The 17,588-nt window shown below is 35.2% G+C and overlaps 1 protein-coding gene across 13 annotated transcripts in view; it reads right to left on the bottom strand.

Annotated features, from left to right (window-relative positions):
* The window catches only part of LOC106079823 (RAC-gamma serine/threonine-protein kinase-like), a 34,951-nt gene extending 25,081 nt beyond the window's left edge, over positions 1-9,870 (bottom strand). For 3 of the 13 annotated variants that reach the window (XM_013241045.2, XM_013241044.2, XM_013241048.2), the window contains exons 1-2: positions 9,712-9,868; positions 295-362 (exon numbers count right to left, since the gene is read on the bottom strand). The gene's annotated coding sequence lies outside the window, so the exon portion shown is untranslated. Of the gene's footprint in view, positions 1-294; positions 363-1,470; positions 1,490-1,692; positions 2,165-9,711 lie in introns of those variants that run through there. The other 10 variants (XM_056024861.1, XM_056024862.1, XM_056024865.1 and 7 more) reach the window with 8 other exon arrangements.
* Positions 9,871-17,588: the final 7,718 nt, after the last annotated feature.

Raw genomic sequence — 17,588 nt, forward strand, 5'->3', positions numbered from 1 at the left:
GGCTAACCTAGGGAAACCTAACTTTTCTAAAAATATATCTGATGCCAGCAAGAACAGATAAATGTAACAAATGAATGAGAATAACAAGGACTAATTAATTGAATGATATTTTTTTTAATTAAATAAAAAACAATCAATACAACAATCAAATTAAACTAGTTGCTTAAGTAACAAACTAAAACCAGAATCTATGAATTATTAATTTATTTTTTAAAAAGCATATTATATATATACTATAATAATTAGTCATACAGAGTGAACATATTTAGCTAAAATGAGTAAGCAAGTTCCTACTTGCCAGAAAGGCCAATCCTTAATTCCTTGTTTCTTTCTACAGCACTAGATCATCCTTTCTATATAGTCTAGTGAAAATATCAAATATAATTTAGACTGCCAAATGATTTATTATTTTATAAAAATTGTGTTTATCTTTTAATATTATTAAGTCATTAAAAATAAAATAATAAATTTATATTTAATACTGCATAAAGTATACAGAATTGTATTATTTTAAAAAGATCTATATCATAAACTCAAAATTTAAGTGTGTTGTCTGATTTATATTTAATCTGTATTTAGAATACTAGATTGTATATAATTATGTGTATATATATATTTTTATATCTTAAGAAAGAGTAAGACAGAGGAAGCAATGGGAAGACAACATCAAAGAATGGACAGCCCTGTCTTTGAATGAAATTCTACCAGAGGCAAACGACAGAGAGGATGGAGAAAAAGGGTTGACAGAGATCTTGTATGGTGCCTCAAAGGTTCAACAGACTAAGGGCTAGGTGAAGGAAGTGACATATTATAGTATTTATTATAATATACACATTTTATTTATAGATCTAGAGATCTTGATATAGATTTAGCTAAATCTAATCTAGATGTCACAGTTTAGCTAGATCATCTAGTTTTACTAGTTCTTGTCTATATCTAGATTCTAGAAATTTATATATATATATATATATATATATATATATATATATATATATATATATATATATATATATATATATATATATATATATATATATATATATATATATATATAAATTCTATAAAATAAAACTACTCTCTAGAGATCTATATTACAATCTATTAGATATTATATTAGATTTCGTTCTATATAAGAATAACACATAAGAATACTATTAATAATAATAATAAGATCTATTAGATCGAGTCTAACAGTCACTGGATGCCATAACTACTTATACTTATCACTAGTTAATAGATCTAGAATCTAGATCTCTAGTATTATTAGTATTAGTATTTAGATCTAAAATATATTAAGATCCATAACATAGATATATATTTCTAACTAAAAGTACTTAACTTTAAGGTAACTTTTAAAGTATTTAAAGAGTATTTTTTTGGATTTCTCAATTTCTAGACAAAGTCTAGAATTAGATTATTAGTAGAATGACTAGAATAGTTTCTGAATAGATAATAAAACACAATACTTACAATACAGTTTACAAAGACTGTGACTAGAATGATTAGAATCATTTGATCTAGAGATTGATTTATGCTTATACTTACTATAATAATAAGTCTGATATTAATGTTTATTAAAATTAAATGAGTTTATGTAATATATTATCTAATATTAGTAATACTAATATAAATATAGATCTACAATAAACTGAATAATACATGAATAAATGTACATCATGTACAGTAACTTACGTTTATCGAACAAGTTAAGCTCATTCGCCGACATTTTTTATGTTTGAATTTGTGTATCTCCGTAAAAATTAGACCTAGAAAAAAACTGATTGTATCTGTGAACTCCTCATCCATTTTTCTTAAAAAGTAGACATGTTTTATTCTATTACTACTCATAGTTAAACTTATATTTGATGTTAAAATGGGTCAGGTTGATGATTTCAAAAGCTTAAATTATCGAACACTTTTTTAGCTTTATCTTATCTTATCGAACATATGAAGAACTTATCGAACACACGAGAAGTATGGTGTTTTAAAAGTGTTATAATCCTAAAATTTTGTGAAAAGTATGGTGTTTCAAAAGTGTTATAATCTATATTTTTTTTATTTATATCATTTTCTTTTTACGCCATGTCAAGAAAGACAGATTTTTAGTCATTTTCAAATGGTCCACATCGAAGGAATCTATCACTGATCAGCTCTGTTTAGAAACTGACGGTGCTAAGCCCAGTAACGCATTACCGTAGTACTTATTTAGGTCTAAGCTATTTTGAGACATAAGGCCATTAATAAATTAAATCCAGATATTATTTATTTGAGGGAGAGCCTAATAAGCTTTGGTAGCCAATAGATAATCCCGCCCTCCCCAAGTCATTGCAGGACACAACAGTTTACTTGGTTGACCTAAAAACAAAACATACGGTACGCGGCCCTACGTAACTAGCCGCCGATCTAGCACGCTCAGTGTATGTAACAGCCTAAAAGTCAGTGCTAGATATTTTTCGATCTGGGCGGGGAAGGGGGGGGGGATGCTGAAAAGCTTTGGTAGCTTGCAAGCTGTGTTACCTATAGATGTAGATAAATCCGCCCTCCCTAAACCACCTGGTTGACCAAAAAAAAACAAACAACGTATTTTAGAGCACGCTTAGTATTTGTCACACACACACACAAACAACATAACTATATATACTACGTATCTATCATGCCTAGTGTTTGTGACCTAATTAGCGGCTTGACCGTAGGTACTCGACTGATGGCTCCTCCCCCTTTCCCCTCAACATTGTTCTTACTACAACTTGAACAATGTTTTGGGGCTGTGTTGATGGCCTGGTTTACACCTGTGTGTTACGCTATCACTGACCATTTTTTTTTTTGTTGTTGTGTGTTAGTCTGGTGGCTGCGTTTGGATTGAGTCTTGAAATTTACGTTGTTACTTTGCACTGAAAAAGTGTGAATGTTGGAGAGTGGAAGCGCGGGTAAGGGGGTGTAGGCAGAATAAGAGAGTGGTTAAATGCGTTATTGTTATTATTTTTGTGTATTTGTGATGTTTCAAAGGAGTGTCTTTGTAGCGCATTAATATATATATATATATATATATATATATATATATATATAAATAATTTTATAGACCCGGCGCCACACGTCTAGATCGAGAAGCACAACGGACTCTATGTATTTGAGGCTGACGTCACATTCTAATGGTCGATCAATTATTGATGATCTCTGGATACAGTGTCTTGACTGTTTCTCTCCCCCACCACCCCCCCCCCCCGACCTTTTTTTTTTACCTGCCCAAGACATTTTTATTTCAAAATACCATATCTGCATTCTATACCTCCCCCTTTGCCCTTTCGTTTTATTAATATCTCTTCACATCAAGCACATGCGCTAGGTATTGGTTTATAACACATAATTCAGAAGTTAATAGAATGGGGCATCTGAAAAAGAAACAACAACTGAATACATTCCACTGTGTTTCTCCCCGATGTGGAACATTGATACTATTAGCATCTAGCTATAATATATGTGTCATAAAATCAAGCTTTTAAAATGGGTACAATTAGTGCATATATCGATGTAAATCTATTTACTTAAAAAAATATAGCACATTTACGGTAAACCACAAATAACTGATACAAATTGTAACATATGATTAATTTATATCTGTACTTTGCATTACATTATTTAAAAAAATAACAATTAAAAAATATATAATTTAAATATTTTGTCTTCTTTGGGTTATATCCCTTTGATGTTTATTTTTAACATTAAAATGGCGTTCGATATCTTACGAAGCTGAGATTGCTTATATAAAAACTGCTATTATCGAACACCCCCTTTTTAAACCTCAATTTTCATGTTTAGGTAACAAAGGACACTTTCAAATAAATAGTTGTAAATATTTCTCAGCCTAATTAGAAGCGTATTATATAGTTTTTTTGAGCTGAAGCATCATTAGCATTAAAAAATACCCTTAACCCGAGACTCACTCCACTCTTCCCAAGAATTCAAAAAATGTGAAATTTTTATACCAATATTACCAATGCACTTTGAATATAAGTAAAAAAATGATCCTCGGGTGAAAATGAAACTAATTATAACTTAACTATAAAGAAATGGACGATGCACAATAAGAATGGACTAGTTTCTTTATAATCATCGAAATAAAGGTGAATTTTAAAAAATACAATGGGGTGTTCGATAAGTACCTTAAAACGAAGGTGTTCGATAGATGTAAGTTACTCTAGATCTATGTACTGATAAAAAAAAAGACTAGAATTTATATAATGTACACTAGATTTGACTAGATTATTTTATAAAGGGTAATCCTGTATATCAGCGTCCCGCGTTCATAAAATGTCGATAATTAGCCAGGATAAAATTTAATTCATTTAATGCATGTAATTAGTGTTTTTTAATAAATTTGGATTAAAAAAAAAGAACCTTTACATTTTGAATGACTTAAATAAAGTACGTTAGCGACTTTTAATATGATCTGCACGCCGCCATTTTGTTTGTTGGTAATGTACAGTGGTGTTGCCAACTTGTAGTATTTTAAGGATCTTTTTTTTTTTTCACATTTTGTTTACTAAAGGCTGTTGCAAGTGTTCTAAAGATAAATAAAGTAATTAATAATAGAAACTAAGGTAAATTTTGATGATGGATAGATGAGTGGATGGATGTTTGTGGTTGGTTATTTGCTTGGATTTATGGTTGGTTGCATGGTTGTGTTAGGGTGTTTGATGGTTGGATGTTGTTGGTTTGCTGTGGTTGGTTGGATGGGTTGTTGTGTTAGGATGTTTGATGGTTGGATGTTATTATTTTGCTGTGGTTTTTTGGTTGGCAGTGGTTGGATGGTGTTGGTAGGTTGATTGTGGTTGATTGGATGGATAGTTTATTGGTTGATTTGATTGATGGTTGGTTGTGATTTTTTTCTTGTTTGGCAGTGGTTTTTTGGTTGTGGTTGAATGGATAGATGGTTGGCTGGGAGGTTGTGTTAAGGTGTCTGATGGTAGGTTAGTTGGATATTGTTGGTTTGCTGTGGGTGGTTGGTTGGTTATTTTTGGTTGGATGGTTTGATAGTGTTGGTTGGTTGGTTGTGGTTGGTTTGATGGTATTAGAAGGTTTGTTTGTTGGTTGGATATTGTTGGTTGGATGGTTTGGTGGGGTTGGTAGGTTGGTTGGATATTGTTGGTTTGCTGTGGATGGTTGGTTATTGTTGGTTGGATGGTTTGATGGGGTTGGTTGGCAGTGGTTGTTGGTTGTGTTTGGTTGGATGGTTTGATGGTGTTGGTTGGTTGGTTGTGGTCGGATGGTGTTGGTAGGTTGTTGGTTGTGGGTGGTTTGCTGTGGATTAGCAGTGGTTTGTTGGCTTGGGTTGGTTGGATGGTTGTGTTAGGGTGTTTTATAGTTGAATGTTGTATGTTTGCTGTGGATGGTTGGTTGGCAGTTGTTTGTTTGATGGTGTTGGTTGGTTGGCTGAATGAATGGCTTATTAGTTGGTTTGATGGTGTTGGTAGTTGGTAAGTTGTGGTAGGATGACAGGATGGTTGGTTGGTTAATTTGATTTGTTTGATGCCTGAATGTGGTTAGTTGGTTGGTTGGCTGTTCAACAGTCTCCCGAATCGACAGGAATAACAAACAAACTAGTGTGACCATAAACGAAACTAATATCCGATTCTCACTCCATCACAACTACGCTATTACACTCCTGGCACTACTTGCTCTTATCGAGACCTAAACGGGGACTGAACTAGCCTCCCGTAATTGTAATTTGTAATTTGAGGCACATCGGCACAATTTAGGCCATGTCGTGCCTGCAGTCCCTTAAGGACTACTCTCTCTCTAAACAACAAGGGCCAGATTCTTACAGTCATATCATTAAAATCAAGGTCTATTCACAGTTAAAATAGTAAAGGTAGTAAAAATTTAAATATTTGGTAAAAATCTAATGTAAATAGTGCATGTTCACAAATTCATAAATCAGATCTTCGTAGATAGCCCCACTTCCCGGATAAAGCCCAGTACCTTCCTAGGGTCGACATTATCAAATAGTGCTTTTAAATTAGTGGCTCTAAAATATTTCGCCCTGACATCCTGGTATCTGGGGCAATCAACGAGGATATGTTCCACGGTGAGGCGAGAGTCACAGTACTCACAAAGCGGGGGCTCCTCTCTCTTCAGTACAAAAGAGTGCGTGAAGTAGGTGTGGCCAATCCTAAGTCTGGACATGGTCGTGCTACCACGCCTTGTCAGACCCTTAGATGTGGGCCGCCACCTGACATCCGCCACAATCTGCCTGAGTTTACTGTGAGTCTCAGCCTCCCATTGGTTCTGCCACTCTCGATAGGTGGCAGAGGCAATACTTTGTCTCAGGTCCGAGTAGGGAATTTGGGTTCCTGACACCGCATGATTTAGGGCTCTCTTTGCTTCTCTGTCTGCGGCTTCGTTTCCCTCAATGCCAACATGGGAGGGGACCCAGATGAAGGTGACATCCCTACGGTCGGCTGTTATTTGGTCCAACAGCTTCAGGCTCTTATGTACCAATGGGATGTCAGTCTTCATCCGCCCAAAAGCTTGTAATGCAGATTTGGAGTCGGAGCAGATTATAAATTTCCTCCTTTCTGGTGCTTTTACCGCCATAAGTGCAAGCGATATTGCGTGAAATTCGGCCGTAAAGATGGAGCAGCCATCGGGGAGTCTACGGGAGATTGTTTTATTGGTGGGGATTACTGAATCCTATCCTATGCATTGATGCTAACGTCAGTAACTGTTTTTGAAATGTATATATGTTTATGTATGTGTGGCATATTTTATATATATATATATATGTGTCTGTGAAAAGAGAGAGCAAAAACTTAATTTTTTTTTTAACATCAACTAAATAAGTTTGTGTATTGATATTATAATAAGGTAATAATTTTTTTTGTGACCTTTATAAACGTGTATTTTTGTATTTTATTTCAAAGAGTATTGTTATGGTAAAATAAATATTAACATTGCACATGGTTTACATTGTGTTTTAAGTGTTCGATTTTGTTTTTGTTGAATTTTTCTTGTTTTAATTAAATCTAATAATAGAACGAGATTCCAATTCTAGGTCTACCTGTTTTCAAAATCATTAGGTTAAGTTTGATAATGTATCGGTAACTGTATGCGTGCAAATATTGGATTCCTTATAATAAATATAGGCCTTATCTTAATCGCTCAGTGTGTAGTACTGTAGATCCTAAAAGGATTAAGCCTATACTAGTAGCACTGTCTACGCATGTAGGCTATTACATTATTTCGAAAAATGTGTTAGAGCCTACATTAATTTAGTATTACACTGTAGAATTAGGAGCGTCCCTTTTATAAGAGCATATATATCATAAAACATTTTAACAATTTGATACATAAGTGGCATCCATATTTCATTCTTACTATAGCAGTTGACTTGCTTTCCATCAGTTTTAAGTAAATTACAACCAAAATAACTCTACGGGCTACGAAATATTTTCGTTAAATCTACAGTAGATCTAGACTCTAATTTAAGTCACTATATTCGCGGACTTTTTTTCGAATTATCTTCACTGAATCACCGTAAATCTAGTCCCTAAAATTCGCGGACTTTTCACAGCTGTGTGCGAATTATTTTCACTGAATCTACTGTAAATCTACAGTCTATATCTAAGTCACTAAATTTGTGGACTTTTCACAGCTGTGAGAGAATTATCTTCACTCTATTCTATTGGATTAGCGTAAATTAAGTCTAGATCTAAGTCTAAGTCACTAAATTCGCGGACTTTTTTTCGAATTATCTTCACTGAATCACCGTAAATCTAGTCCCTAAAATTCGCGGACTTTTCACGGCTGTGTGTGAATTATTTTCACTGAATCTACCGTAAATCTTGAGTCTAGATCTAAGTGACTAACTTCGCGGACTGTCACTGCTTCTACAGTCTAGATCTAAGTCACTAAATTGGCGGACTTTTCACGGCTGTGTGCGAATTATCTTCACTGAATCTATCGTAGATCTAGACTCTGTAGGTTCTAACTCAATGTCACTAAACTTCGCGGACTTTTAACGGATGTGAGAGAATTATCTTCACTAGATTCTAGTGATTTAGCGTAAATCTAGAATCTAGCGTATTTCTAGAGCAATCTAGACATCAGATGTACCTGTATCTAGATCCTTAAATTAACTAAAATTCACGGAGTTTTCAGGTTAAGCGCGAATTATCTTCACTAGATCTAACTTAGATCTAAATCTAGATACTATTTCTAGCTAGATGAGAAGGATGGATTGTGAGAAGACTCAAAAGTAAAGTACCGGTAGCAATTATACTTAAACACTGAATCATAATCTCCAAATACAAAATCTAATAAAATACTCAGAAAGACACAAAGATAAGACTAGATCTAGCGCGTCTTCGGTCGTAACAGTGAAAGGAAAATAGTGCTAAGTGAAATGCTTGCTTGAGCCAAGGTCGTTTTCAATCACGAGGTCGCGCTGCACAAGTGGGCGAAAGGCGGTGTAGACGCGTCGTCACTGGTCAGCTCAATGTAACCGGGAAAAAAAACGAAAATAAACACCAGGTATCGGGAGGGAAAGAACTCAAGGTCCAGTTTTAAAATTCAAGGTTTTTTCACAGTTTTTTACGAAATTCAAGGCTTTTTCAAGGCCTTGAATTTAATATGAAATTCAAGGTGTTTTCCAGGTTTTCAAGGTGGCTACGAACCCTGTATATATGTATATATATCACACATATATATCACACATACATATAGATCATTCATTCCATCCTTAAAGTCTCCAAAAATCTTGTCATGGTAAAGTTCTACTAACATTGACATCTCTGTATCTTATATTTGTCAATGGCTGTAATTTGATCACAGTATTTTACTATTTTAAGTTTTTTAAATTCTGAAAAAAAAAAAAAAATTCTGGGAAAAATGAGTAACAGAGCCTAAAGAAAAACGTAAGACATAATAATTATTTATACTGGTGGGGTATCTAATAAATCTGGACATAGATCTAAATCAATCACAGCATAAGAGCATATTATATATATATATATATATATATATATATATATATATATATATATATATATGCCTATAAATATATATATATTTGACATAGATCTAGATCAAAAATAGTAGTTAGATTTGTAAAAGAAATGTTTATTTGTAGTTGGCAGCTTTCGAAATGACACGCCTCCCCCCGCCAAAAAAAATCTAGCCAAGTTGCTGATCAAGCCTTGACAACAAAGAATGTCGTGAAAATGACGCGGGGCGCTGATCTACAGGATTACCTTATAAAGACTTAAGATATAATAGTGACAATCTAGTCTAGATTCTAGATCTAATTAAAGTAATTATATTAATTATAATAATAATTATAATTTACTATAACTTATATTTAATAACTTATAAGTATAATAATAATAATAAGTATAAAATCAGATGATCTCTACACTCTGTTCTGTCTGCTATCTAGATCTAGATTAGATTTAGATCTAAATTCTAAATAGATATTGATATAGTGACATCAAATATCTAGATCTAGAGTCTAGTCGTCATCGTGAGTAAGCTAAAGTTTGAACAACACGGTTACACACGACCAGCTAGTGGTCTACTTTACGACTACGTACACTTAGCCAGAGGAGAGATCGGATTGGCCTTCAATATTTCTGAATCTCAAAATAGTCATAAGTCAAAGTCAATACTCACATCAACTGTCATGTTCAAGCCTATTCTAGATTTAGATCTACTTACCAAAGAAAACCCGTTGTAATAGATCTATGTTTGAAAATAAATTTGTTTTTCATTGACACACAACAGAAGAGAAATGAAACAGGAAATGTTAACTGTTGATTTCTTAGCCTAACAACGCGAATTCTCTCAAGTCTTGAGATTTAGCAGCAGGCCTTTGACCTAGATCTAGATCTACATTCCCGGATGTGCGTTTTAAATAGTTTCGGTTCATTATACTAATTCTGTAGATGACTGTGTGGCATTTTACGTCTCAAGAGACGATCTTTTCCCTTTGCAACTTCTTGTGTGACTAAAGAGGCCAATCCTTGATGCCCATCTGCAGTCACAGGTTGGGCATCTGTAATCACCATGGACTGTTGCATTTTCACCCTTCTATCTACTACTGTTGTGTACAGGGTCGTAGCTAGGGATTTGGGGCCCCGGGGGGATTAACATCTTTGGGGGCCCCTTGCATTTTGACATTCGGCTTCATGACATAATTTACTTCATAAATATATAAGCCTAAATTCAAATTGGTATATCAGTAAAATTAACAAAAAGTAATCACTTAGATTCTTTTAATGCATAATACAGTTGTTTATTGGCGAAATAAATCACAAGAGACATATCTCAATTCACTTCAAATCGTGCTTTCTGTGCAGCAATTAAAGCATCTATAACATCATCTTATCTTATATAATACAGACGTTACTTCAAAAAAAGTAGATGATTACTCCTACGCGTCATGCATTTAGTCATGCATAATTAACCGATGACCTAAAATGTATCAAGTCAGTGGTTTTCCTGGATAGCTCAGGCAACCAATTCCATGCTCTAATAGCACTAGAAAAGAAAAGAAACGAAATTTACCATAGCACGTGTCTTTCTGAGTATTTTATTAAATTTTGTATTTGAAGATTATGGTTCAGTGTTTTATGTATAATTGCTACTTTACTTTTAAGTCTTCTATCCTGAAGGCTTTCTAAATTTAGTGATTTTACCTAAGGTGTTACTTTAGTTATGAATCTCACTGCTCTGTTTTGTGTCTGTTCCAGTTTCTTGTTTTCTTGAGTTGAGGCGTCCCAAACAGAGGATGCATATTCTATTATAGGCCTAACCAAGGTTAAAAAAACATTTTAAATAACATGTATATATTTGATTTATAGAAATTTCTTTTAATAAACCCTAATGTTTTGTTTGATTTTTGATAGTTTCATCAATATGTGGATTCCTTGACCTAGGTATTTTGCGTTTTTAGTCTGTGTTACTGGTTTACCATGAATAAGATAAGTGGAATTAATTTGTTTTAGTTTTTTTTTTTTTTTTTTTTTTTGTTACTCTTAATAACTTACATTTTTTCATGCCCCAATATCTACAAAGATACTGTTTAGTATTTGTGACTTCACTGACATTAAAGCCATGCTGCTAAGCTTTTCTTGCGTCATTGTGCTCCTGAGATAGTTTTTGACTAACTTAAGCTTTTGTGAATGATCTCTCACATGACGCAATTGAAGTGGCCTGAGTTAGCAGTATTCGGATGGAGGTTGCAAGGTTTGAGCACACATCATTACCATATGAAGCCAGCTTCATCAATATGTCAATTGGTGATTGTGGCACTGGTTTGTTGATGAAAAGTGCTTGTGCGTCACAGACATCATTGAACAAGCGATTGGCATGTATTTCATCAAATAATTTTTCATCAGCGTGTCATCACCAATAGACTCCAAGAGGTGTCTTGGTTCAAGAAGAAACCCAAAGGTGTCCACATGGTTTTCCAGCCTTTGGAATCTGTCCTTCATCTCCATATGAAGTCTGTCCAGCACTTTTGTCGAAACAAGTTTGAATTGCAGTTCTTTTGACAGTCCTACATCAGAACATCAAATCCCCATCAAGTCTTTTCTTTCATTCATTACATTCTTTTGCTTTTTTCGTTGGACTGGGTGATTAGTTTTGTCCGTTTCTTATCATTTTGCAGAAAGCATGAAAGGGTTTTCATTTCTAAAGCAGCTTCCCTATGTGCAGTCCAGACTTTTGTAGTTTCTTCTGAACTCTATTAATTGACCAGAATTCCAGAGAAGCAAAAAAAAAAATAATTTTCCACATGAAGAAGATTCTGTGCACTGCTTCTAGTGTCCATTCTTTCAGTTCTCGATTTAGTAAGTTTCTTCAACAAATTGATGATTTTGTCGAGAGGCATGGAAACTGCCGATGTAGCTTCTTCTCTCAAGGACCACCTTGTATTACTCTCCTTTTTTAAACTCCCGTTTCAAGCTACTTTCAGTTTGGCCTATCTCTGGGGTGAATTGGGAAAAAAATGTTGAACGATTCATATACAGTTCCAAAAAAAAAAGGTGACAATTGCTGGATCTATCTCAGCAGAATGAAGAGGTGCCAGGTTCAGAGAGTGATTATCACAGTTCAGAAATATTGCCTTTGGATTTATGTCTAAGAGACATTTCTGCATGCCAGACAGACGGCCACTCATTGTGGCTGCGTTATCATAGGTTTAACCTTTGCACGGATCAAAGTCCAGTCCAATGTCTTTTAGAGTTTTGAAAACAAGTTCTTGACAATGTTGTCCATCAGGTTTCAAAATTTCAAAGTAACCATTGAATGACTCTTTTATTTCGAAATTATCAACATCCAAGTAACGAACTGTTAGGGAGACCTGTTCTTGATGAGAAACATCAGAGAAAAGCCACAAACTTGCTTGATTTTCCCAACAATTTATTCCCTAACTTTAGTGTCCATCAAGTTAATAAACTCATTTTGAATTTATGGTGAGAAATAGTGTGTCTTCCCATATTCAATTCTCTGTAAGTGGTGTTTCGTAACTTCATCAAATTATGCAAAGATGCTATGAAGTTCCCAGGATTGGGTGAATTCAGTTTTTCGTTGTGACCACGTAAGTTTTACTTTATTTTTGCTAAGTACTTAATAGCTGCTGCTACACCCTTCAGAATAACTCTCCAATACTGCTGATTTTTCTAAATTTGCGCATGAAACATATGTGGCAGTTCATATGGTTCTGCTTTAAGCTTTTCTTCTTCTAACTTCCACTTCAAAAAGGCTTGTCTGTGGTGGACTCCTTCTTCATGTTCTTTCAGTCTCCCAGGTTTCTTCCATTTGGTGAAACCAACTCCAGATTTGCTCAATGCACTAAATGTCTTTTCTGATGCCTCAGAAAACAATACATATGCAAAACAAAACAGGCATCCCAAGTGTGGAGAAAAGAGGAGCCAAGATCTGTTGCAAATTTCTCCTGTTGGAAGCTTTCTAGTGAACAATGATAACATCAACAAAACAAATTTCGAATACTCATTTGGGGATCCCCCTCAAGTGGGGGCCCGGAGAATCTTCATATTCTCCCCCCCCCCCATCCCCCACCATAGCTACTGGTTGTGTATGGCATATATTGTGGGGAGCGACATAATATACGAATGGGTTAAAATATAAATGATTAGCATAAATTATGTAGACAGTAACTAATTTTGTTCACAAGCTAAGAGATTTCGCCACAAAATTTAGCCGTACATTTTTGGAGGCATACTAAAGTTGTCAACTCAAAGATGTGAGAAATTTAATCATTATGGCAAGACAAGAAACACGTTAGCGAAATGTCTTCTAAAAAGTTTTGGGTCGATATTGTTCCTGGAGCATCTTAGGAAAATGGTATGATAATAATCATGGCAATGTCTTCGACTCCGAACATTAAGGATGAGTGCAGTGTTTCACATAGCTACTCAAACCCAGTTGCCACATGCATATTTTCATTATTTTCTCGCATTTCATGCAGACAAAACTGTTGTCTGCTGGAACCTGGGAGTCTATTTAAGTTTTTTTTTTCCGTTTTCTGCACCTGTCTTCAATAATGGCCTTTCTTTGAGTCGCAAATGTTTTCCCCGCAGCCTTTGTGCGAGCTCTACAACTGTCTCTCTCAGAGGCCATCTGCTGCCAGGCACTTTCCTCTATGCATGTGAGGGCGAACTGGCGCCTGACTTGATCTTTATACCGTTGGGGGGGGGGGCACCTCTGTTACGCCGTCCTCCTCTAAGCTCGCCAAAGAAGATCGGCTTTGGCATGCGGTCGTCTCCCATGCGGGATAAGTGTCCGACCCAGCGCAGCTGTCGAATGGTAATTAGTACTTCTATACTGTCCACACCGGCCTCCAGCAGAATATAGTTATTTGTAATGTAGTCTTGCCCGCGTATGCCCATCATGTGGCGAAGGCACCTTTGATGTAAACGTTCGATGAACCTTAAATGCTGTCGTACACAATCCAGATTCTGTTGGAAACCTTACAGACTTTCAGAAAACACATTGCTGACTATGAAATCGGTCAATCTGTCAAGAAGTATCCTGGCAAGGTTAAGTCACGGTAATTGGAGCCCTATGCGAAACGGATTGCGCGGGGCCAAGTCTGGATAGCGATAGGCCGGCCTAAGCATAATGTCAAAATTAAGATTTTATATTAGAAAATAGGCCTACATTTGTCTTTGCAATACATTTTTATTAAATGAAAGCAGAAAATTACTTTTTTTTTTAAATCGCGCATAGGATTGGCTATTTTTCAGGAGATTTTTAATTTCAGGAGATTTCCAGGAATAAGTGCGGGGCCTGTGAAAGTGCGGGGCCCAATGCGATCGCATAGGTTGCAGTGGCTTAAGTCACTAAAAAGCAAGCTATAGTGCTCTATCCACCGATTAAGTCAGTCGAACTTTTTGGTTAGCAAGACGAGGCTGTCAGCAGTTCTTAGAGGCGCCATAGTCTGGTATGTTGGGCCATAAGCAGAACGGATTGATTCAAAGAGTGAGCTCGAGTCTCCTGCGTCCGCGTATATTTTTATGTTTTCTGAAACCACAAGCCACCATTTGTTTTTTAATTCGCGAACTTTTGTCTGCTAAATGTTACACGAGGCTCTGTAGAGGGGCTTTTTTTTTTTCATTGCTGTTAGGGTTCGCAAGCACGGAACAGTAGTGGGTGCGTTTTTTGTTTTTAAATTAATAACTCTTGGATTGCTGCTTTGTTCTCGTCGATCCAGTCTCTGCTGGGCCTAGTGCATGGTTCCAGTTTGCCTCTTGCCTCAGCTTCCTGGGGCTTTCTGAGCTTAGACTCAAGCATGGCTCTAAACTTGGCACGAATAAGGCGATGGTCTGTATAGCAGTCGGCGCTTGGCATAACCCTGGTGTGTATTACTTTACCAACATCGCATTGCTTCACTAGTATATAGCCAAGTAGAGGCTAATGTTTAGAGCGCGGGTGTCTACATCTTGTCTTTGATCGGAAATTAATTTTTCTTGTCCCTTGACAAATAAAGTGACCGGCTTCGCCTCCCCCCCCCCCCAAATTCTTTTTCTTTTTCAGGGCGTGTCGTCTCTCCCCTACACCAAACACACACTTTGAGTAACGCGACTCTACTGACTTGGGGAGATGCCATGAAAGTTACGAAAAAAAAAGCTTACAAAGACAGTTTGTATGGAAACGCAAACTCAAAATCAGCCCCCGAAGTGGTCCACCAGGCGGGTAAAAAGGCAGAAAGAATATCAGAATGAAATTCTATTAACGGCAAATGACAGAGAAGAATCGAGAAAGAAGGTTAACACATCTTGTGTGGTGCCCCAACGGTCCCAGACCAAGGGATAGGTAAAAGTGAATGTGAAGTTAGATGTGAACCTGGCCTAACTGATGTAATATAATGATTATCTAAATGATCTAATTGTTTTGTAAAAAGTCAATGTCTCATTCAAAGCCTCAAGGGAATAAAAAATTTTCCGTAAACAAGCAAACAAAAAATCCTTATTTTCCTTTAGTTAATAAGTGCCCCGTGCATGTAGTGTAGCATTGCAGTTCACACGATGATATGAACAACTACTTAATAATTGTTGTTTTAAATTATGTTCCACTTATATGCATACTAAATAGATTTTTTCTCTTTAAAAAAAAAGTGTTTTTTTTAAATAAAAATAATAGTTAGTATGAATGAACTAACGGTACTAAACTTTGCAATACTGTCATGGAATCCCCATATTGATGAAACTATCCAAAAAAAAAAAAATCAAACAAAGCATTAGGATTTATTAAAAGAACTTTCTATAAATCAAATAAGAACATAAAACTAAAATGTTATTTAACCTTGGTTAGGCCAATAATAGAATATGCATCCTCTTTTTGGGACCCCTCAACTCAAGAAAACATTAAGAAACTGGAACAGACACAAAATAGAGCAGTGAGATTTATAACAAACGAATATTCACATTTGACTAGAGTAACACCTTTAGTAAAATCATTATATTTAGAAAGCCTTCAGGATAGAAGACTTAAAAGTAAAGTAGCAATTACACATAAAACACTGAACCATAATCTTCAAATACAAAAACAAAATTTAATAAAATACTCAGAAAGACACAAAGATAAAGGCACCTTAATTCCAGTTCCATATGCTAGGACAAATTTGAACAAGTGCGCCTTCTTCCCTAGAGCTATTAGTGCATGGAATGGGTTGCCTGAGCTAGCCAGGAAAACCAGTGACTTGGCAAAATTTAAGTCATTGGTCAATATGCATGACTAAATGCATGACGCGTAGGACGTAATCATCTTCTTTTTTGAAGTAACTTCTGTATTATATAGGATAAGAAGAAGATAAAATTATAAAAAAAAATATTTTTTTTTTGACAAAAAAATCTAATAGGCCTACCGTTTGCATATAGGTGTAAAAAATATGTTGAATAGTCTTCTCCCTTACTTAATAGCCTCCCGTGTTTGTTACTATTAATAGTGAATAGTTGTAAAAATGGTGCATTTTTATGAAAAAAACTGTTTGCATAGTTGATTTTAAACATTTAATTTTTTCGCTTTCAGAAAAGAAAAAGGTAGCCGTTGCATCAGAACTTTGAAAGATCTAAAATATCATGATGTCGAATTAGCAATATCTTTTCTAGTTTACGAGAACTAAACGGGACAGACGGAAGGACGGACTACAGAAAGACCACACAAAATTATTCCCCTTTCGGGGGCCGCTAAAAATCAATAAAATAAATGATTCAAAATAAAAAAAAATTTAAAAGTATTTTAAAATATTTTAATTGTTTTAAAATTTATTTTCAAGTTCATATAAAAGCAGTAGGGAAAAAAACAACAACATAATTAAATCAGAATGCAAGAAACAATGATTAATAATCCTAAATCTGTAGATTAGATCTAGACTTTAATGGTTATATAGGGAATTCAGAGGTTAGGGTAGTCGTGAACTTTTCTTTTGAAGTAACGTTTGATAAGATAACAACATTAAGCCCATAGACTTATATAGCTACTACATAATTACATCTAATGATATAGTCCAGTGATGCCCAAAATACGGCCCGCGGGCCACATTCGGCCCGCGACGTGGCTTTATCCGGCCCGCTGAAACGTTGGCAAAAGTGTAGAAAATCCTCTCTCATAAAAGAAAAAGTTTGAAAAAAGCTTTCTCTACATTAGGGTAAATGGATTGGTACCGATAATAAGCCACCATATTTTGTTTTATAAAGATAGAGTGTCTCTTTTAAAGGACATAAAAACAGTTTTATGAAACCAAACATTAAATCGGCATTTTTGGTTTGAGACGAGATTGCTAGATTTCACCTAGAAAGGAGGGTTGATGAGAATATTTACCAACAAGAACAATTTTCCGACGGCGAATGCAGAAAAAAGTGTTTTCTACCAGAGATGGAAAAACTGTGTTCTGCAAAGAATAATCCTGTCGACGTTTTCAACCTTTCTCTTGACAATACAAGGCGAGAGAAAGACATGGGTAAATATCTCTCTCCGTTCAAATGTAACAGACAAACCAGATTTCGAAATATTTTCAATTGCCGCTGACGCGTATACCAACATATCTGATACCGCTCATAATCTTGGTA

Source organism: Biomphalaria glabrata, chromosome 3 (genome assembly GCF_947242115.1).
Source record: "Biomphalaria glabrata chromosome 3, xgBioGlab47.1, whole genome shotgun sequence".
Taxonomy (NCBI): domain Eukaryota; kingdom Metazoa; phylum Mollusca; class Gastropoda; family Planorbidae; genus Biomphalaria; species Biomphalaria glabrata.